Source organism: Diadema antillarum, unplaced genomic scaffold (genome assembly GCF_040938485.1).
Source record: "Diadema antillarum isolate AM-2024a unplaced genomic scaffold, OU_Dant_1.0 seq00000024_RagTag, whole genome shotgun sequence".
NCBI classification, from domain to species: domain Eukaryota; kingdom Metazoa; phylum Echinodermata; class Echinoidea; order Diadematoida; family Diadematidae; genus Diadema; species Diadema antillarum.
In genome coordinates this window covers 1,704,453-1,728,016 of record NW_027271142.1, presented here as the reverse complement: position 1 = coordinate 1,728,016, position 23,564 = coordinate 1,704,453, and the positions used below count along the sequence as shown (strand labels likewise).

The following is a 23,564-nucleotide window of genomic DNA, read 5'->3' as shown; positions in this document are numbered from 1 at the left end:
ATACCTAAGAGGGAAAAAAACAAAACAAAACACAAAAACAAACAAAATTAAACAAAACAAAAAACCCAAAAGCGAGAGAAAAGAAAAAAGAAAAAAGAAAAAAAAAGAACTTCTTATCCATGGATTCACTTATAAAATATTCTTCAATCGCTTCACACGTTGACAAATTCTTCACTCACGTACCCAAACTAGAGTGAGGGAGAGAGATAGAGAGAAAGAGAAAAAAACCCGCCGTGTTGTGCAGTTTGAATTTACCGTTGGGGATCTTAGTCACGGTCGAGAAGTAAAAAAAAAAAAAGCAAACAAGCAAAACAATACAGGTCTAAAAAAAACCCAAACAAACAACAAATGCACCCATCCATCTCACTGCAATCACACGAGCTATTCATGCTGCGTGGTGTCTATTTTTTTGCTACGAACCAGAACAGTTGTTGGGGATGGATCGTTGTTTATAGCGTTCTAATATGACGTCATCATCTTTCGTTCTGTGCCACCATAATAATGTAGAACAGGAACAAGTTACTTAGTTTAAGAATACTTTTAAAGGGATCGTATAGTTCTGGTTGAGACCTAACTTCAGGTTTTTAACATTTTTTTTTTTTTTTTGGTGAGATAATGAGAAACCTTATATGAAATGAGAAAGAGCATGTAATTTCAAAAGGAACTCAATGTTTATTTGATGAAAATTGGTTTTGAAATGGCTGAGATATCCAAAACGAAGCGATCCTAATAAAATGTGGGACCCACCTGTTATTATGATCGCTTTGTTTTACTTTGTTTTTGAATGTCTCACCCATTCCAAAACCGATTTTCATCAAATAAACCTTGAATTGCTCTTAGAATGGTATCAGTCAGTCCGCAGCGTGTGCGATAATGAGGCACGAACGACAATTTTATTCAGAATCACGTTTACGCAGTTTTGTGCCCTTGAGACTGACGAGATTTCGCGATACTTTGCGAGAGTTTTTGCAGAGGTCGCAACAACAGCTTTCATAGCTTTCGCAGTGCATTGTTTGACCCAGGATGGTTAGTTAAGTTATAGAGCTGATTATGCTCATTAATTTGATACCTTATTTCCCTATTTTTGATGTCAATATAGTAGTCCATTTTAGCATCAAAGTAAACGATTATTTTGCCAATGTTCAAGAAGCTTTTAGATCATAGTTTGATGTTTTGCTAGTTCCTGACTAGTATTGAAAATAGATCTCCGTAATTTCTTCGATTTCACAATCGTGAAACTTGAGCGAGTATGATCAATTAAAAAACGAAGAGGGGCATCATTTTTAAGGTTGTGAATTTTCCTGTTGAAAACAAGGCAAATTATGTTTTCTTACTGGAAGTGGGGTAGTGAATGAACACGCGTGGAATGTGTTGTTGATACCCAGACAATGGTCGTGGACAATGGCCAGGATTAGAATGTTTCATGAGGAATTCCACTATCGCAGCTAGTCTTTGTTCATTCTGAAATGTGGTGTGTGCAAGCACATGGAAACATGTGCTTACTTCTTTCATGTGTATGCATTTCACCATGTGTCAAGAATTCAGACTAGCAGTGCTCGGGGCAATCCACATGAATAATTGATTAAGCATTCATGTGCCTTGCAGCAGAGCTCGGGACAGGTGGCAGCCAGGTCCATTGTTCAGGGTCATTGTAAGTGCACCACTCACATACACATCATTGGTTCCTGTGTAAAGTTCAAGTTTTGTATAGAGAGTGAAAATTCGATCACGATCTGGAACCTAACATTTAAAGCTCACAGCATTGAGTCAGCAGCCAATGGATACTACGCAATGCGACACGCCGCGTCTTGCGACAGATTTCGACCAATCACAGACCCGGAATTCCGGTGCGAATGCGAGGATAATCTTTTTAAACTCGACGCTAGACATGTCTCTGAATTTTGCTAGTTCCTGACCCGTATTGAAATGAAGATGGGAAAACGTGCCCTTATTGTGATACTATATACTTTAGCGGACATAGTCTTCACCATATTTTAGAGGGGCATGAAAGATTTCAGGTTAGTTTTTTGGCGTCAAACGTGAAGGAATATTTTTGAATACAATACCGAACTTTGAGAGGGATTTTGATATTCTTTATTCTTCTTTTCCGTTTATTTTGATCATGAGCATATTTGCTTATGTTTTCTCTTTCAGTCGACACTAAAAGTGTCGAAAATTGACAAGAAATACTCGTTCTACACGGATTTATTCATGACCATGTATCTGCTCATTACGTATGCAAGCACCGCTCAGCCGTGCATACGACTTGAATAAATACGTGCGTTTTCGCTCGCGCTGCGGACTGACTGGTATCCTCTGCACTGTTTTCCATGTGGTTTCTTGGTATCTCGCAAAAAGGTACAAAGCTCAATGCTCGTCTCCACCAATGCTATACCACCCCTTTAAGGGTGAAGCTTTCTTCATAGCATCCTGCTAACCTATACCAGGGAGGTGTACACCAGGGAGGTGTACCTCCGTAATATACCTGGCCTACCCTCCCCCTACAAAACAATAACAACCCAAAGTCAATCAGTTGCTTTAAATAAAAACAACTCGATGCAATAATTCTATTAACTTGAACCAAAAGACATTAGAATCGATCAGGTAGATTAGAAAACTATTGAAATAGGCATTTGCATGAAACCTTTGTTGTCGTTGTTTTTTTTATTTCTGCACACATTTTTCAATGCAGGCCGTACAAATCGCACACCTGAAATCCTTATTAAAAAGGATTTTCCATGATAGTCAGAGAAACACACATCTAATTGAAATTCTGTCGTGTATTATATTGTTTGTTTATGCTGACCCTAACCAGGACACTCACTTTTAATTCATCACCACCGTTTCTGTCGGTGATAGCATCACATTTCAATAACGAGCCAAAGACCAATGCTGAGGGAACTATTTTCAGTAGATAACACCATTCTATCATATCAAGATGGTGCTGGCACTGGTGATAGTAAATAAAATATAATAATGATAATGATGATGATAATAATAATAATGATGATGATAATAATAATAATGATAATAATAATAATGATAATGATAATGATGATAATATTAGCGATTGTATAGCAGTAATATTAGTAGTACTATACTAGTCCTATACTATAATACTCGAAGTTGTTGTTGTTGTCGCGGCCTTATGCATTTCCTGTTTTATTTCGGCGTTGCTGGTTTCTTTATCTCCTCCCGAGCCGTCGGCTCCGGGCAGTTGCGACCGGTGCCGTCGGCCGCAGGAGAGTATCCTACATCGAATGGCGTGGGTTTCGTCCCCTCTCCGCCTCCGTGTCGACGTCGAGGACGAAAAAGAAAAATTAATTAGCTAGATGCATAATGCATTTTTGTGCGTGACGAAAGAGCCGAGCTTTTCAATATTCACGGAGAACCTGCGCTGGCCTCCTGCTTTCTCGATCTTCCATCTTTTAGCTTGCAGAGACACTGGGGGATACTAAAGATGATGGTGCAGCGAAATCTCTGACATCTTCCGGCGGACGCGCACGCACATACACAATGTACCTCGCAGAACTCTATACACACTCTACACTGTGTGTGTATATAGTTCTGTGATGTACCTTTGCCTCCGCCTGTTACGTGTACTGAATGTGTTGACGATGGTTACACGAATCTGTGTGTGCGTGATATGGACTACAAGGGCATTTACGTACAGTTCGCCATTATTGGCGTCCCCAAATGAAAACAACGAACGTTGGTTATGTAATTGTATTTTGCACAACTGCAGAATACTATATGCAGCTCAGGTACGTCATTTAGTTTGCTCGCCGTTTGCTCTCAAGTCCGGTGTCATTGTACGCAGACTGTTTAGGACGCGGCTAAATATATTTGCCGATCGTACCCTTACATATCAGATTACACGCGCAGCTGTGTCCATTCGTTTACTGCAGAGCTGCTGTAATCATACATATTCATAAGATGAGCGGACGTAGAGGAAAACATCGCTTTGCCGACCGCCTATTTTTAAAATTGCAAGTGGAAACAGAATGTGTGGTTCTATGGTCTATCAAACCAAGTTTTAGTGACAAAAAAAAAAAGAGGGAGCAAATGAAGACGAATGCAGTGATGTATATATTCTTCTTTCTTCCATAACATGGGAACAATATTAAAGAAAAAAATACGAGGTCGTGAGAACCTACTCCCACGGGTGCCTATTAAACCTGATGACTATGATCTCCCCCTCCCCAAATAATAACAATGATGATGATGATAATAATAATAATAATAATAATAATAATGATAATAAGGATAATGATAATAATGATATAATAATAACAATAATAGGAGCAATAATTGTAGGCCTAATATTAATTATGATAATGTACAATCTGAAGCAGATGTAGTTCTATATTAATATGATATATCAAGCCAAGTTTTGGTGATTAAAAACAACAAGGAGGGAGCAAAATTATGAAGACGAAAATATCTTATTTTTCTCTCATAACGTGGGGAAAAGAAACATGAAAAAAAAAAAAAAACAAACCGAGGCCTTGAGACCAGCCGTGGATTCCCGCGGGTGCCCGCGTGGATGCAAGAGCAGGGGGTAATCAAAGTCATAGTGTTAATATCTTCCCGTTTCGACGGGAACAACCTGTGGGCAGAACTTTCGGGGAATCTCATTTGCGTTTTTGGTAATTTTTCCCTGAATGTTTTTGTTTTTTGCCCTGCGGAGGTGGAAATGTGTGTGTGCGTGAGGGGGGGGGGAGGGGTGAGGGGCAACAAGACAACTGTTGGACTTCAACGGGTGCAAATAACCCCTCGAAACTCAAGTTCTATAATAAAAGCAAGTAGTGGCGGGAATGATCCCTACCAATGGACCGGATCGCCTGGCATATACTACAAAAATGTATTATAAAATTTCTGGGAAGGGTGGTCATTTAGAAGACAGCACAATTAACGAAAGAATGAGAAGACTTTTCTTTTTATTTCTTCAATAAAAATGTGCAAAATCGTATTATGAGAAAAAAAATAAAACCCCTCAGACCCGTGGATTTCCACGGGTGCTGCTAGTAGTAACAATAATAATGATGATAATAATAATGACAATAATTTTTATGATGTTAACAATGATGATGATCACAACAGAAGATATGCTTTTCAGGGGAACGTAATCAACTAAAGAAGACACCAAATGTACAGGACAGGGAAGACAAATAATGTAAAATGAAAACAACGACAACGATTGAGATAGCGTATTGAACTGGAAATACGGTACGCCCATCACACGAGATCTTCAACTTTTTCTCGATGTTCATTGGTCAATTTTACTCCTAAGAGTTAAAGAACATGAATTGCTGTGTGCTTTCGCCGACTTTGATTGGTGCAACTGTAGAAAGTAGGCGTGTCTTAAACACAACACGAGCGAACTATGATGTTGTGAGTTGCGGCAAGCATAGCGCGTCAAGCTCGCTTTCATAGCGAGACGCTCTCCGTACGCAGCGACGCTGGCATGGATGGCGGATGCCCACAGTGAACAACGCATTTCTGGTGTGTTTACAGCCGTAACCAGCTACGCAGTGGAGCCATCAGCAACAATATTCCATAGTGTTTTTTTCCGTTTTATCCTTAATTAATTTGTCTTCAAAATGTGTCGTTGCGAAGTGTATGCAGATATCCATTTTTCATCTGTTTTCAGTTGATGATTCGCTCAGCTGAGTGCTTCGAAGATAAATGTGGCACGTTTATATCTCCTCGATTTGGACTTGGTTCGTGGTGCTGGATCCCTGACAACCGGATTTTAATTTATTACATATTTTATTGTTTGTTTATGATGACTGAAACCGGGAAACTGATATTTTGGGATTTATCATTCCTGTGATTGGAGCTGATCTGACGATCCACTTCTGTGTTCGCCGTCGATATCCTTGGGAAATGATGGGATCGTGTACACGCACGGCTTGTGCTCATCGGAAGTGGGCTTGTCTGGCGGGCCTGCCCGGCTCTGCCTGCTGGGGTAGCTTCACGTCAGTCTCCGTTGTCGGCGTTCTGTCTATTGTGCTTTTACTGGCGTCGTGTGGTTATGTGCGGACAGAAAATGACCCATTTTTACTATTCAAGGCATGTAACCACCATTGTATTAGTAGTAATTTACTCTTGATGGAGAATGGTCGAATTTTGATCATGTACAAATCACTTTAAACAACAGGAATGAGGTGATACACGTGGGGGTTGAAAACTGTAGATTTAGCATTGTAAAGAATGGGGTCCGGAGGTCATGTCTACTGTAACTGTGGTATGTTACAATATTCTTTTATTTTGAGGCATGGCATAAATTTACTGAACATGAGTTTTATTTGAACCGTTGTGAATTTATAAACATCAAGCACTTGTCAGCACTCGCACAATTCTGCCCTGTTGTAACAGTTAAGCATTCACACAACCAAGTTTAATTACGCCTTCAATTATCTTCAGCCTCAGGGTTTAAAGAGGTAGGCCCTAATCCTAAAAAAGAGAGGTGTAAATGAGTGAGGGGTGCAGGGAAGTATTGTAGATTTTGCTCATTCTGTATTGTCTCAAGATATATGATGTAGACGGGAAATGTGATGCCAGCAGAGTAGGGCCTATATATTGGGAAGAGAAAGATGAAACTCACAAACTGATTGCCTTGGGGGACCACACAACAGCAATGAACTCTGTGAAAACTTACAACAGGTCATGCTTGAAATAAACGCCAAGGCTAAATACTGTTGAATAGACAATCGTTCTGTTGATATTGACTGTTAGGTGTGACAGCTGAATGCCATGTGATATCAAGCGAGAATATGACGTCACAACTGGTGGATCTTTGATAATCTAATCATTGCATGTATGCTCCAGCTCCATGGACAATCAAATTGGCCTGTGATGAAGAAAGGGAATTTATCTACTGGTATCACATTGGGGGACACTGGACCTCTCTGTCCTTGATGGGGATTGAATGGACCGATAATTGTACAACATCATTTGTATTTTGAGGCAAAGAGATGACACTTACATTTGTGTCTTTAAAGGACAAGTTCACCTTTATAAACATAAGGATTGAGAGAATGTAGCAACATTAGTAGAACACATCATTGAAAGTTTGAGGAAAATCAGACCATCGGTTCAAAAGTTATGAATTTTTGAAGTTTTTGTGCAGTACCCGCTGGATGAGAAGACTACTGCAACGCATGAATAACTTAGATGTCACATGCGTACAACAATATAAGGGAAATATAAAGAGAATTTCACAAAATTCCATCTTTTGAAAAAAGTACACATTCCCCTGACTCCTTACCGACAAATGTTATGGGTAATATTATTCCCCCTGCCTTTAGAAAGAGGCAAGTCAAGTGCTCTTTTATTATGCGAAAAAAGTGAAAATATGTTGAATTTTCTTTTACATTTTCTTTATACTGTTGTACGCATATGACTCACAAGCTCAAGTAGTCTCCTCATCCAGCGGTTCCAACACAAAAATTTAAAAAATTCATAACTTTTGCATCGATTGTCCGATTTTCCTCAAACTTTCACTGATGTGTTCTACTGATATTGTTGCATTTTCTCAATCCTTGTGTTTATGAAGGTGAACTTGTCCTTTAATGTTTTCTTTCTCACGGTTAAAATGGCTATAAATCATCCAAATAGTGTGAAACAAAATAAAGATATGTGTAGCTGTAAACCTATCTTACTTGGATATCAGGAGTATGATAGTGAGTTGTGAACTGCTTCTTCTGTACCGTATAATACATGCCACAGAGTACCTGGTTCTATGTCCTTTTTTATGTAAAAAACAAGTTTTTAGGAACATACACTTACAATATTACGTAAAACAAACCACAAACTTTCAGTCACGAGGGACCTGGTTCAAGTCCCCCTGGCAGCATAGATAGTGCTAATTACCATGTTGATGTTCAATTGTTTGTTTGAGGCCTTAGCGGCCATGTAATAAAAGTCATACTGTAATTGAAATTCAAATTCAATGTAGAACATAAGAATATATAAAGAAGTTAATTTATTAACAACTTGTTTCAATTTATTAGATTTTCATGTGGAGCTTATACTTCTGTCTCAGTGTGTATAAAGAGACAGGAGTATTGATTGATTGGTCTTGTTTTTTTATCTGTTTCTTTTACAGAATTTAAATCATGATTTCTCATTGGATTTCCAGCATGGAGGTGAGTTTCATTGTCTTTCCAGCTCAGCTTTGAATTTGCTTTGTCATTTTTTTCTTTTATTTGAAGTATGTGTGTAGGACATGAATAATTTGTAAGTTTCTGTGTGTAAAAAAAGCACCAGAAATATGAAATTAGGGATTCTCCAAACCTCAGAAGGGATAACCTGCTTTCACTCAGTCCAGAAAATCTTGGGTGATGTGGTCTGTGACTGATAGGACCTACCAGTGTGAGAGAGATGATGGTGCTTTCTACATGGTCATCGTTGTCAGCAGTCATGTAGCATTTTGTGAACAGAATTTCATTAACCAATCAACTAATCAGAAGCTATTGTTTTGTGGCTACAGGATTGATTTTTTTTCTTTGTTGTTCAAGAAGTTCACATTATCCCTCTGAGGATGGACTGATTTTGCTATAATACGCATTTCCCATAGACACCTGCCTGAGTATTCTTTGGACCCATCTTCAAATGGTTAAGGTTCACATTATGAAATGGATAATATCAGATGAATTTGTGATGCATATTAGAGTTATTGCCTCTTATCAGTTGGTTTCACAAGCTTTCTCTCATGGCAATGTGAGACAAAATTTACTGGAGAGTGCACCAAGCAATGCAATAGAAAAGACGTGTTCATAGATTATTTGAAGCTGCTGGATTCATAACAGTTATATCAGCTCCATGCGATTTTGATGCTGCTGTCTCAGATAGCTTTTGACACTAAACCAACTTTAGTTTATTTGGACTGCCAGTTTCAAGTTGGCTAGGTAAACATGATCTGAAATCAGTGTTTCTCAATATTTCTCTCTTCCTAGGCCCATTTTTAAATTATACAATGCCATATCTTTATCATCCAACCGCAGTGTAAACATATTGCTTTTATTCAGTCGCCATAGATTTTTTTCCAACCTAATATAAATCAGTGACCCGTATTTCCTAGTTACCTCTGCTTTTTTCTCCATTGAAACAGTGCAGAAAATGTTTGACACTCACAAGGAAATTCTGATGAATGCTGTAAGTCTGCTTGAAGGCTGACTTGTCTGTTTTAGAGCCTATCAGTATTGTTTGAGTGTGCAAACATTCTTTGCATTGCCATTGTGTCTGATAACCTGTCTTTGAAGCAATAGTCACAGTGTGTTTACATGTCCCTTAACAGCACATAGAGAGAGAGAGAGGGGGGGGGGGGGGTAGTGAGAGATGATATAGGTGTAGGAGCTATGGTTCATTCATATCAGCAGGTGTTTACAAAATGTGCACTCTAACCACTGACTTGTTATTGTGTCAAGTTTGTTATGGCCATGTCTTTCAATATAGCCTGCTCTGTGAAGTTTGTGTCAAGGTGGTCATGGGTGCTGTATATAAGCACCTGTCTGCTTTTACCAGCATTTTCATCCAGTAAGTTCATGCAAGGAGGTACGAGCGTACCTCCTTGGTCCATGTTAGTTGATGATTTTAACATCTTTTGATCACAGATGCAAGTTGTCAATGGAGGTTGTTTTTTAGTGCTGTGTTGGTTAATGTTGCAATTCCTATAGACTCTCCTCTCTTTCTCAATTTCTTGTCATTTTAATCCTACTCTACCATCAGGCTCTTCATTTTTCATTCTACTTCTACCAACTATATTTTAACATATCTTTTACTTGACTTTTTCACTTTTTCACATCTTTCTCTCACGCTCTCATTCACACTGTTAATGGCTACCACATTGAGCATGTCTACCACAGCTACCTTTGTGCCTCTCCTTAACAGTAATAGGGCTACATTTCCCACAGGACCATATTTCCCCCCTTTCACAGTGGTCCTTTGTGTACACTGGTATAACCTCTGTGGCCCAGGAGTCAATGACCTGTGGCAGAATGAAGTAGTGGGGAGTACCAATAAGGGATGATTGTGTTGCCATAGCGATAGGAGTTGAAGAAGGGGCGGACCTAATGCTCTGTGACATGAGAGATGGTTCGCTGATGGACAACTTTCATGCCGTATGTCAGAGCCTCTTCTCAGGTCTGTATCTCCTCCATTGCAAGACTGAGGAGTTAACAAGGACCAACATGGCATTGGTCTGTTATGATGAACTTGACTGAAGTTTATTGGTGGAAAGAAGTACATTGTACCAGGAATGGCAAGGCAGATAGCAAATGGTAGGATGATAGGTTTTACCAAACATCTGTAATAAAAATAATGTGTATGAATCTCTTTTGCATTTTGTGACTGCTTGAACAGTTCTGATGCCTTATCATTGTCTCAACTGGGATTTAGAATTCAAGTTCCCTGCTTGTAAAGAATAGGAGAGAGGTGTGTGTTAATACCCAGTATGTGACCCATTCAGCAAACATCCTACCCTTAAGAATACTTGCTTTGTTAATTAAATGTAATGTTAAGATTAGCAAGCCAGCTTATCTCAGCTAGAAAGACACAACTAGCTGACATTGATTAGACTTTCGAAGAAAGAGTGAAAGAATATTCAAAGAATGTTTTCTTGAATTAAGCTATGAGGCAGGTCAGTTAGAGGCGTCTATTCAGCAAAAGCTTTTTTAATTAGGAAAGAATATCCCTCATTATGATTTCTTGGAAATTTGACTGTGCTGGGAGAGAGGGGGCTTCTATCTTGTAGGAGTACCAGTTAAACTGTCTATCAATACCTTATGACTCAAAACTGTGAGCCTTATTTATATCTTTTTTTAATACTGTCCTTCCTGTCATGACCCACTGGACAAAGATTACCTCATGTAATATATAAGCAGTTGGCCTGCTTGCATGTATGTACCATTATGCCCCTCTCATGTCTTTCAATGGGCGAAGAAGTTTAAAACAAGGTGCATACTGTCGTGTTCAGAGCATGTGTTGTTAGCTTTGTTACGGCAGCGTATGACAAGGGTATACAACCTGTGCTGCCCTGTGCACGTGGCAGTCTTCTGTTGAGTAATTGCTTCTAAATTTAGATACGTATCGCCCGTGCACCTCTTTCTGAATGAGTGATGGTTGGAATAAACCCTGCTTGTGAGCTGCTCGCTTCCGGTAATGCAATATGATGCGTGACATTTGGCGATCCTTGTCACGTTACGTTCAGTGATAAAACTTACAAGTGGTGAATGAGTGTGAGCACTTCATTGGCTCATAGTTGTCAAGTTTTTAATGGCCCAGCATAGTGTATCCCTGCGTGGCACAAAGTCAAAATACTGTTTACAAGTAGATGTGAGCCATGTAGATGGAATGGTAGAGGTTGGCTCTTATTAAAGTCTTTTACAAGGCACCTGTCATTTGAGTTCTTGTTCCCGGGGCCTGAAGCTCTTGTTTAGTTTTTTGTACTTTTTCAACCTTTTTGCTCATAATGCGAAAGTAAGGTGTGTGTGTGTGTGTGTGTGCATGTATTGCAGGGGGGGGGGGGGATGGCTTCTTTCTAAGGAAGAAAACATGTGCGATTCATTGCATATTCCTGGGAAAGTTTCTTGGAGTTACACAAACTGTAGACCGGCAGGAGCTTGATCTGGTAATTGAATGCATACCCACATGTTGTATCAAGATGCTTGGTGCATGCTGTGTGTTAGGCTCATATTGCACTGTGCCAAACAGCGACTGCTGCTGGGTTTGCCCTGTTTAAGTCTTTGAATGCTGTTAGTGACTTGCACCTGCTGGAAAAAACAAAAATGATCTGCAAGAGACCCTCCGGTGAGCCGGTGCAAGTTTCAACACTTTTGCTGATTGAAGAACATTTACAGTCAATTATCTGATTTCTATTTCGAGTTTGGAGGTCAATGTGCATTTCCTGGAAAGTGGTCACGCTAAAGTTAAAGCTGCTGAGTGTGTATAGCTATCAGCAAAGTACTCTCTGCTAGTAGATTACAATCAATTAATGAATTATGCATGGTTTAAGCACTTAAAGGTCGTGTTGTGTCATAAATGGAAATTGTTTTGTGAGCTCCACCAATTGTCATCAAATTTTGGCTGATGATGGCAATAGCATTTATGAGCAGAACAGCAATGATTGTAGAATGGCAGATAAAACTAGGTTGTACCCCAGCAGCCCTGTACCGCACCCCATTCTGCACGGTTTGATGATTGACTAGCCTTCAACTGCGAAGGGATATAATTTAACCAAAAAAGAATTGACTTACAAGCTGTGTCATAATGTAAGGACATTATATGATAGAGAATAGAAAAGGAAGTAAAGATATGTACAGTGTATCATACAAATTCCTTTAAAATTTGAGCTCTGTGACAACCAAGATGTGTTGGACAGGTTTTAAGTGATAGCGTACTATATCTAGTGTGTGCAAAGAAAAATAAATCCAGACAGGAGAAAGATATTACAACTGTATGTTAAGTAACATGATTGCTCCCCACTATTCATTCCATTCATGCCAATATTGCTGTGTTAGGGCAATTTCCTCATATTTAAAGACAGCATGGATTTATATAAAACATTGAAAAGTGTGAGTGCAAATGGATATCTTTAAATGTTACACTCATATTGGGGATGATAATAGAAATGAACCTGAAAATAAGGCAATCGTGTTTGGTTTGCCCAAGGTTTTAGTGGCTGCTCTACAAAGCTGAAATGAGTTGATCGAGGATGTGCGCATCAGTTTGAAGGCGACATTCATCGTAGGGAGGAGCAAAACTTTCATTGATGTAAGGAGTGGTTTGAGTAGTCGTCTGCTTTGACCCCATGCATACATGAGAAAGTCATTGAGTTATGCCTGCAGAAATTGGGAAGTTGAATCACTGAATTTACGATTGACTCTTGAAGAGTGATCGTGAACAGTCTATCTCCTCGGCATGCTCTGCAGGAATTTAGATTTAGTTCATGTCTCCTTGCACATTGAGTTATATATTTTAGACATTTCCCTGAAGCACATTTCATACTTCCCAGGTGTGATTATTCACTGCAGCCTTACCTCAAATACCTGAACCTGTGTCTGAGTATTCACTATGTGTTGGTTTGAAGTGATAGTCACGTTGATGTGTATGCATAGTGCTTTAATATTAAAAGAAGACTCCACTTGCTGTGGACACACTGCTGTCATCGATTGAGATATAAAAAAGTGCTGAGACCATGGGTAATATTTCATGTTTTATGAAGACCAATACCTTTGAAGCATGCTTTAAAAAGCAAAGAGTGGCATTAAGGGATTTGGATGAGGTAATTGTTCGAGTGTGTTTCAGCAGTACATGATATAGTCAAATAATGACCCTGATTGCACTCAACAGGTAACAAAGATTTCACTTATAACCTCCACAAATCCCTGGGATATAAAGCCCTGAGAAATATCTCTTTGTTGGCCAGGAACATTAATATTTACATCATAAATGCACAGGGTTGTTTTAGCAAGGATTTAGAGTCAAAACCCATAACAAACAGACCATGGCCTCCTAGTGGTTGGGTAACCTATCGAAGGCCAAGTGATTATCACTGGGGAGGAACAGGGAGGTGGGAAGAGACCAGATTCCTTTTGAGTTGAGCACGTATACATGGTATCAAGTGTCATTGTATGACAGGTTTGGTTGCACCCAAACCATAGTCTTTGCATAAAGTTGTCAAACACCCAACTTAGGCAGTGACAAGATCTCGGTTGTACTGAGCAAAGATTGTTGCTTTCAGAAGCAAAGTTTATAGGAACATCCCAGTCACTTACATGGCCTGGAATTAGAACTGAAAAAAGCAAAAGAAGCGTCCTTCCCGGATATACAGAGCAATTTGTTGCACCCACTTCTACTCTGAGTGAAATATGGCTTTACATTAAAAGGCATATCTTCCTGATGTGGTATGAAATATAAAACCTGACTCATATTGACTGTATTTACGACCTTTTTTCACTGCTTCCACCATGCTCATTCAAGGCAATTTAGTTTACAACATCCAGTAGTGTGTCATCATTGTGTCATGATCAGCCCTTTCAACACCGAAAACTTCCATGGTATGCCATGCATTGTTGTATGTGCAGATACCTGCACATGATTCAACACTAACGAAAAACATAAAAATAATGAACCTGTGACGATATCCACTTGTGCACATTTTTCACGTACAAAACTGTAGGTGGTTATTCTTGCAAGCTTGATTTGTTTAGTCCATCAAGATCAGGTCTCTACAAGAAGCCCCCTCAAATATCAGCTCTGTAAGTTGATCTGGATGGAAATGAAACTGAATCAGAGAATGTTTCCCCAAGTCAAAATGCTGTGTGGGAGTATTGACTACAAACTCAAGAGGGGAATTCTAAATGCCTGGTTGTACACAGCCTGAGGAATAAAGCAACAGCTGGTTGCCAAGGTGCTCACCTTGGAGATTTACAGGTTAACAACCTGTATGAGATCCACAAACAGTTTTTAATTTTTCTGTTAATTCATTTTTCCTTTTCTGTACACTCAAGAGGCACCTGAGGCTGAAGCAGTCTCTCTTGTGTTTTGTTTTGTTTTTGTTTTTGTTTTTGTCTGCAGAAAAAAAAACCAGTTCTTTGGATAGAATTTAGTGAAGATGATCTCCACTGTCCCCCACAAAATATTATGATGATCCCTACTACATAAAAGATCAGCCTCTTGTCATTTCACATGGAGAAATTATGATGATAATGATGTTTGTTATGATAGTACCATTCTTGGGACGTCGCATTAAAGATAATGCGTTATTCCTGGTTGAAATCCTGATAGTGACCCAAATGTTAAAATTTTTACAGTGTGAACAGAAATAGTTATTTTGCAAGATACATGGGTGCTATATTGGGTGCTATCTAGCTCACATTACTGTGTGCAATTTTTTGCAAATAGGCATGAAGTTGTACAGTGAGAACGGAGACCGCAAAAAATTGGACGATTTATATCCCACAATGCACCGTGTGTGTTGCTCCTTGCTACTTTTAGCAGCTGTGGCATGCCACGGTATAGTGAAATGGCATTGTGCAATTAGCATGCATCTATTCATGTACATGCTCAGGTCAGCTCTTCGCAAATAATGGCTACCCAAGTTTCTTTTTTTTTTTACAGTGAGAACGGTGAATCAAAAAGATGCGACCTTGATCACAACCCAAATTTTGAAACGTTTACAATGAGAATGACACTAATATCATTCCTGCTGGTAATGGTATTGAACCTCATCTGTGACTGAACTGTCTTTAGTCTGAAGACCAGCTGCCCCACCCAGACCAGACAAAATAAAAGCAATGCACTGCTTTTTTTTCTTATTTCATATGCTGATGCTCTGGTGTGAACAGAGCACAGAATTGATCAGACTGTAATCTGAATAAAGCACAGTCAACGTATGAGGTCTAAGTGCCTTAGATGTTGTTTAAGAAGCACGATATTACATTTTCCAGTCCACTTTACTCTGCTCTAATGTGATGTGGCCATGGTGAATGAGATTTTGAAAGGTAGTGTACTGTTTCATGTTTTGCAAGCAATAAAATGAAGAGCATTATGAGAGCAAAGCAAAGCATTATCAAAAGTGACTTTCGCAGTCTGAATGAGGAACTGGTTAGGGCCTGGAAGTTTTCACTCGGAGCAAAATAATTATTGACCAGCAACACCCGCCTGCTAAGCAGTAAGTCAATTATTTCCTCTGCAACTATTGTGTCAGCAGTGTTAAACCATGGTAGCTCCATGGTTAAACACTGCTCGCATGCAAAAGGTGTCCTTGGCTACAGATGTAAGTGTTGTGTGTGCGTGTGAGTGTGAGATTCAGCAAATTGTCAACTTGATCTGCATGTCCTCCTAATGTTGCCTCCAAGGGACGGAAATCAACATGCAGCGCCCAAACGTTGATTGATGACCAGAACATTTTGCTTGGGGGGTAGAGGGAAAGAGACACGGATGCTTCGGCCATGCACATCACCCGATGGCCAGAAAGGATATCCTTCCCCCTGATCTCTTTCTGGAGCCGTCACATCACATCCGTCCAAATCTCAGCTGAAAACTCGACCAACCGACCATATTCCCTCCCTTCTCATCGTCAACTGCTTTTCTTCTCAAACGGTAAATCTGGACTTCTGTAGGACGGTAGGCCTATAAGGAGCAGTAAAGCAAGAAAAAGAAAGAAAAAAAAAAAGAGCGAGCAAACCGCATTGAACTGGACAAAGGAACAAGAGTGTCCTTCTGTTTGACAAGCAAGGCACTGAAGGATGTAGAGAGGGGTAGCTGGAATTAGTCCATGATGTTTAGCCATAGCCTGTCAGCTGCTAGGCTAGTCTGTCTGGGTTTTCTTGGCTCGTTGTGTATAGCTGTAGGTTTGTTGATGAGGAGCAGGAATGATTTGTGCCCGCTAGGACTGGATCAAACCTGGAATGCCTTTTTTAAAGTATCATTTGTGAACCAATGACATTTGTGTAATATCAAAAAAAGTTTGAAGACAAATGACTTTAGGTTAGATGTGGCAGAGCATTCACTCAAGTTAAATTTTGAGAAAGGGAGGAAAAGTTATGATTTGTCTGCCCAAGATTAGTGACCACACAGTACCTAGTAGTACTTTAAACAGTGTGTGGTACAACAACCTATGAGTAATCTGGACACGAGAGCCTATAGATCTGAGAATTTGCTTTGCAGCAGCTCTGGCTGTCTATTCATGAATCTGTAAACTGTCTGCACTGCAGAGATCTCAATGTTTGTTTGAAAAGGAAAATCAGCTAGACAAGAAGTCTGCCAACCTTATATAACAGTAGAAATAAATTATATTTAGTAGTGTCTTGCATATCCATTATCTGTTAGTCGAAAACTAATTCTTTGCTTCAAGCCAAGTTTGAACTGGTGTCGTTTCTGATCCATGACTGCTTGATTTCCACCATGCATTTCCTCCCTTGCCTGTCAAAGTGAAGAAAAAAAAAATCTTGCTTTTCCTCTGCAATTCGATACACAAGTAAATGCTCAAATATTTGATGGGTATTCCCCCGAGATGTGTATGATGTTTCTTTCATGATGCAGTATTCGTATTACAGGTGCCATGTTACCTCTTGCAGCTGATGACATGCAAAGAAAACAAAACAATGAGTGAAATGTTAGATGGGTATGGCTTCATTGATGTTCACCTTCCAAAGCTCCATCTGGTAAGTCGATACAGAGGAAAGATTTGCCCAGGGAGGCCGTCCCTCCCCGTTTGATTTATCCAAAATGTCTGTCTTCATAAGGACATTCATCACTGATGATGATTACACAGCGGGTTCAGTCAGGTCCGTTTGGAGAGAAGTTGTTTGTTCTGCCCACTCGTCAATGTCAGATGCTGTTTAGAGTGATAATGTTTGTGGGATATCCCTCCTAGAGTTCTGGTCAAACTACCATGAACCTGCAGGAGAGAGGGACATTGGTATTTTAGGGGTCACTGGTCAAGAGAAAGCGGGCCAGGTCAGGTCAAGAAGGGGCAGAGGAAGCTGTCCCCAAGATGAGGTGAAAACTAATGCTTTCAAGATGGTATTTGACCTCCCCAGTTTATAAACACAGGATTATGTTATTGTAGTTTTTCCTGCCCTAGACTGTTTTTACCTCTGAATTTATGGGAGAAGCTAAAGTGGTTTCATGGGCAGAAAAGTTGACTGAAAGTGGCCATCTTGGTACTGACCTACAATGCATTTATAAGAAGAATCATTTAAATGTATCAAGAGACCAGTAAATGGCCTGTGCATTGATAGCCGGGTTGATAAAAGTGACAATCCCTCAAAGTGACAATCCCTCAAAGTGTGAATAGTTTAGGAACATGATGCAGCTGTTTGCTGAGTGTTGCTGAAACTTGCTGAACTCTCTCTAATGGCCCCAGCATGCTTGCTGTGGATGTATGCCTGACTACATAAAGTGCTTCAAATCATGGTCACATGTGCCCCATGATATCAAATGAGAAACTAGAGATTGTAATTTGTCATCACTGACAAATTAAGGTGATCCGATTTTTTTTTTAATCAATGATTCGAGTCCTGATCGTAATAGGCATGACAATACAAGTTTCATCTGTGTTTAGAGACATTGGCCGTGTGAGGTTTGGATTCTCATTTAGAAAAGGGAGTCATATCTGCCATCTTTGGTACCAATTCTGTATACACTGAATAACGAAGATACAGCAACGAATACATATGACCTTTGACCCACCTTTACACTCCCAAGATGGCATCTGAGGAAAAAGTGGTTATTTTGTGAAATGATTCTTGCGACATCGTCTATATTCGTGTGCAAAATATGGCAAAGATAGGACAGGTATTCACCAAAATGCAAAATGCAAAGTCTTAGGTACAACATAAAATCTGGGAGAAATTCACCGAAGGGTAAGTGAGAGCTAGTGCTCGATAAAGAAAAGCATGTCGATTTTCACATTAAAAAAAAATCCCTCCCATAGAGATAACACGTCATAACGAAAATACAGAAAGAAGTACATATGACCTTTGACCTCACTTTGCACACCCAAGATGGCGTCTGAGCAAAAAGTGGTTATTTTGTGAAATGATCCTTGTTACATGGTCTTTGTGTGTGCAAAATATGGGAAAGATAGGACATGTATTCACCAAGATACAGGATGAAACATTTATGACCTTTGACCCTAATTTACATACCCAAGATGGTGTCTGATCAAGTAGTTGTTATTTTATGAAATAATGTACGTGACATGAACTAAACATGTGCAAAATATGGGATTGATAACCATTGTTGTTGTTCATCTATTGCACAGAAAGTAGTAGAAAGAAAGAAAAATAAAGAAAAAAATATGTTATTTTATAGAAATTTGAAGGAGAAGCATAAAAAAATCAGAAAAAGATAAAGTTAGGAAGGGAGATTAAGACTAACTAAAGAAAAAGAAGAAAAAAAGTGTTTAAAAAAATGAAAAAAAATATTGGCAGGGGTGAGCCTCGAACCAGGGACCTTAGGATTACGAGTCGGATGCGCTATGCAATGACCTATTTCATGCTCCATAGGCCCTGTGTATTAAGCAAAATGACGCTGCATCGAAGCCACGTGCCATTTTCAACCAAGTTTTTCGACGTGATGCCGACGTCGTATGAAAAAATGAAGGGCACATCTACGATAGCCCAAAGTCTCAGCTACAACATACTAAAATCTGGGAAAAATTCACAGAAGCAAAAGTGAGCTAGTGCTCGAAAAAGAGAGTCATGTCAATTTTCACTGCCAGAAAAACTGCTCTCCCATAGAGATAACACGTAAACTGGTCAAATTCTACAAGGATACATTCAATCCATTTTTACGAGGCGATGACGTCATCCAATCAAAATGTTGTTTTTACATTAATGAAAGAACATTTCATAAGCTACAACATACTGAAATATGGGAGAAAATTGGCAGAGGATAAGTGAGATACGCTCGAGTAAACTTGTAATTTGATGACGTCATTTTGAAAATTTACTTTTTTTACTTTATTAAGAAATTTGATATCTTTTAATCATTTTGTCAGCATTGCCACCCCATGAAATGACATGTACAACTCATCAGCTTTTAAAATATGTAAAGAAAATGGGGGGTCACCGTCCATTCTGACGAGTAAAATCGGATTTAAAATTGGCGGTTTTTTGGCATAGTTGCACTGTATATCGCCATTGACGCGCGCGCGGATTTTCAACTTTGACGGGACTGCATGACGTCATATTGAGTCGGATCGACTTGAAACTTGGTAGAAATATTCCTTGACTTTTCAGACATCCGATCCTTGTAAAAAAACCGGAAATTTCTATTGCATATGAGCTGTGCGTGCGCGTCCGTCCAATTTTTTCAATTTTTCAAAAAATGCTTGAAATGGTCTGAAACGTGTGCAAAAAAATTTTCAGCTCGATTGGAGTATACAAATATTTCAACGCGCGCGTACGCGCACGTTTAAGAGTAAATATGAACTTTGAGAATGTGAGTAGCATTTGCATAACTTGAAATATATGTGACGTAAATTTCATTGAAAAATTCCATTTCATTAATGAGATATGATTGAGAATGTGTTTTCATATAATGACGTCATAGTGACGTCACGGTCAACTGATCACAATGATTTTACTAAATTTGTCGTCTTTGGGACACAATACATATATGATATAAGTATGACATTGATAGGCATTGCAATTTCTGAGCTAACCTCTGCACAACTTTTGAGGAGAAATAAAGAAGAAGAAAAACAAAGAATCCGTACAGATACAGAAGGTGATCCGAGAGGATACTCGGATCACCTAATTAGCTGCTCTGTTTTGACAGAATGAGAAGGTGAAGAAATGATGAGAAACCTTAGAGTAAGTCCAAGAAATGGGTTTTTGTTTTCCCTACAGGCAGCTGGCTGAATGTTACAGTATTTTCTGTAGGCACCTGATGACAACACTGTATGGATTTTATAGAAAGATTTTGGGAAGGAGGGCCTCCACCTTAACTTGTTTAGAATTGTCATCCCATCTATAATCTTTACCACATATGTCTCTTTTTCTCATGAGCTTATTCATTTGATCACGAACATAATCCTGTAATCATGAAAAAGTATGACTTTTCTCTCATGAACAGCATGGAAAGGATTGCGTGAAGGTCAGTGGAGCTAACCAGTTGCTGCTTGATGAAAGCAAAAGAAATAATAGTGAGAGATGTCTTTTGAAAGTAAAATGCTTAATATTTCTAAGAGGTTTCACCCAGTGATGTAGTCAAGCACACAATGAAATTGTGATGCAAAACTTTCATTGTCCAACAAGGTCAGGACACATCTGCTTTTAAAGTGCAATCGGAGGAAGTTATACAAACTCAATTATTCAAGCAAATTTTATGCTTGAGGGGATACGCTGGAAGTAATTGGCATTTTCCTTATGATTTTGAAAGAGAATTTTGTGAAGGAGATGTGTCAGTTAGTCGTTGACAGACTTCGCTTTTCAATAAAGTTTTTTTTTTCTTTTTTGAGAGAGTATGATATCTAATGTTGAGTGAGAAAACAGAATTATTTCTATGGTATTAGGCTTCTTGCTCTGATATTAAGTCTTAAGGTGTGCCTAAGAAAACACTGCAAGAATTTTGTTATCTCTTGACAAAACAGAACATGCTACTAGTAGCCTGGAACATTATCTGCTGACTCATCTTGGGTGCTGGTCTTCAAAATCTCAGAGCTACCAAGTCTCACGCATTCTGCGTGAGACTCAAGAATTTAGGGTCCATCTCACGATCTCACGCATAGTACCCATTTTTCTCACGCATTGGGTGAAATCTGCAACTTGGGCCTATTAATAATGAACATAGCTCAATTGGATTAAAGTGATAGTTGCAATTGAAGGTATATTTCCCTTTTGTCTTTCAAAATAAGTAAAAAATAGTCACTTCAATATGCACCTGATCACACCATTAAGAGCTAAACATTGAAAAAGCTCCCTACTAACCCCTCCCACACTCTCGCTCGCGCGCCGAGACGTTGAGTCACGAAAATCTCACTCATAAAATTTTTTTGAACTTGGCATCCCTGAAATCTTAAAAAAGGAGAAATCTATTTGGTCATTAACCCGTTGAGGACGGTTTGATTTTGCTACAACACGCATTTCCCATAGACGCTTGCCCGAGTATACTCGGGACTCGTCCTCAATGGGTTAAAAACAGTGGACAGAGATTTGGTGTTGATTGGATGACTATTTGTCAAATAGGCCTATACATAGATGTCAACTACATTGTAAGTGTACAAGTGTAAAGCTCATCTTCAGCTATCACAGCAGTGATATACAGATCATAACTTCTGTGTGAGAGAGGATCAAATTAGTGGGTCTTCTCCTAGAAGTTCTCATCCATAGAAACTTACCTCATCAGCCTACGGTCATCAAGTTTAAAGGTCACAAGAGGCAAGTCTGATTTTTTTCCAGAGTTCAATGAAAGAGAAGGAGGGAGTACATTATGCTTAGATGAGCTGTAAGTGAGAGACTAGAGCCTTGCCTACATGCTCTTAATGGTGAAAGTATTGCTCAAGTTCAGGGTAAAATTAGCGCATTTAATGTATTTGTTGCGGGCCTGACTCATTGTCAGAACTTGGGGACTCATGGAATGTGTTGAAAGTTTGTTCCTTCCTTCTCATTATCCTGGGACATACCAAGGCTCACCATGGAGCAACTGTTTCCCTGGCTTCTTTGTTCTCCACCGGTAACTTGTTATGGTTCATCATACATATATGGGTTTAAGGAGGGATCGGCGTGTGGTTGTTTGTGGGCAAGAAAGATATGAAGGAAAAAGCACAGCGGTCATCGTGGAAAATACCCCCTGTAAGAATCATGTGATGAACATCTTCGTCCTGATAAGTCGTACTGACAAGGAAAAGCTTACTGTATGACCTGACGTGAGGTGGGATAGAAATTCATGAAAAGGACAAACAAAGCCCAAATCCATGGTGAAACTGGTGAGCTCCACCCAGGATGTACCTGTTTATGAATTATGTTGGTGAAATCCAGACAGGGGGGTCATCGAGGTCTGATGTGGTAGACTAGGCTCTCCAAGCTAGCCCATTTGTGACCCTACCCAGTGACTAACCCAAGCACGGTGCAGGAACAATTGATCAGGCTCCTTTCCTACTGTGGAGAAGGGGGGATACCCCCTCTTTAGATGGTCAACCCCAATCACACGAGTGGCTATTTGTCATCATAAACTACACAAGGGGCGGGAACATACACATCAGGGCCCCACCCTTTACAACCTACCTTTTATGGTAAAAGGATTAATGTGATGTCAGCATGAATCCAATAAAGAGAACCTGAAGTCCTGCACTTTAGATTCTAGGCATATTAAATGGCTTTCTATACTCTTGGACTTGTAATTCCATCTTCCCCGCTTCTGCAAGGGAACATTTCCATGTAAGACAGGTAAGCTGGGTGTAACCCACTCTCTTGTGGTCATGTGCATCCATGCAAATTAACCATGATAAAAAACTTCCATCATTATTTGTCTAAGGAATCAATATTGATCCATTTCCTGGTAGCGATTGATTAGGGAGGAAATTACATTAGTGCATTGGAATGATGCAGGGGTGAAACCAGAAATATTTGTCTGAGAAAGAAAAATATGATGTTTGTCTGTGCATTCTTGTTAATTAAAAAGTCAAGGCAAATTGAAATAGGACAGGCATAGCTAGAGATCTTTTCCTCATGTTCTCTGAACTATTATTAATTATGGTAGTGTGTTTTTTTTTCCTCCTTCATCGAACATCAAGATTAATTTAACTGCCGGGTTCACATTGAACCTGAGGTTATACAGGACACTTCTACTGCATTTGCATTGTGAAAATACTGATGCAAAATAAAGATGCTCCTTGAACAAATACAATAATCTTGGATTATTCGTAGTAAACCAGAGAGCTGTGGTATTTGTGCAAAGCCTTTCTGCATTATGTGCTTGGATTTCACATCAACCAGAGTTGATGCTAAAGAGTATTTTAGAAATTGAAAACCTGAAAATGCCACATACCTTCTGCAGTATTTGATGTGAGAACCATTTGTACTATTTGCTTTACTAGGGAGACA

The 23,564-nt window shown here is 39.3% G+C and overlaps 1 protein-coding gene across 1 annotated transcript in view; it reads left to right on the top strand.

Moving 5' to 3' along the window:
* The first annotated feature begins 8,107 nt into the window (after positions 1–8,107).
* LOC139725214 (A disintegrin and metalloproteinase with thrombospondin motifs 18-like) overlaps positions 8,108–23,564 on the top strand; it is a 196,946-nt gene continuing 181,489 nt past the window's right edge. The window contains 1 exon segment of the mRNA XM_071636304.1: positions 8,108–8,153. The gene's annotated coding sequence lies outside the window, so the exon portion shown is untranslated.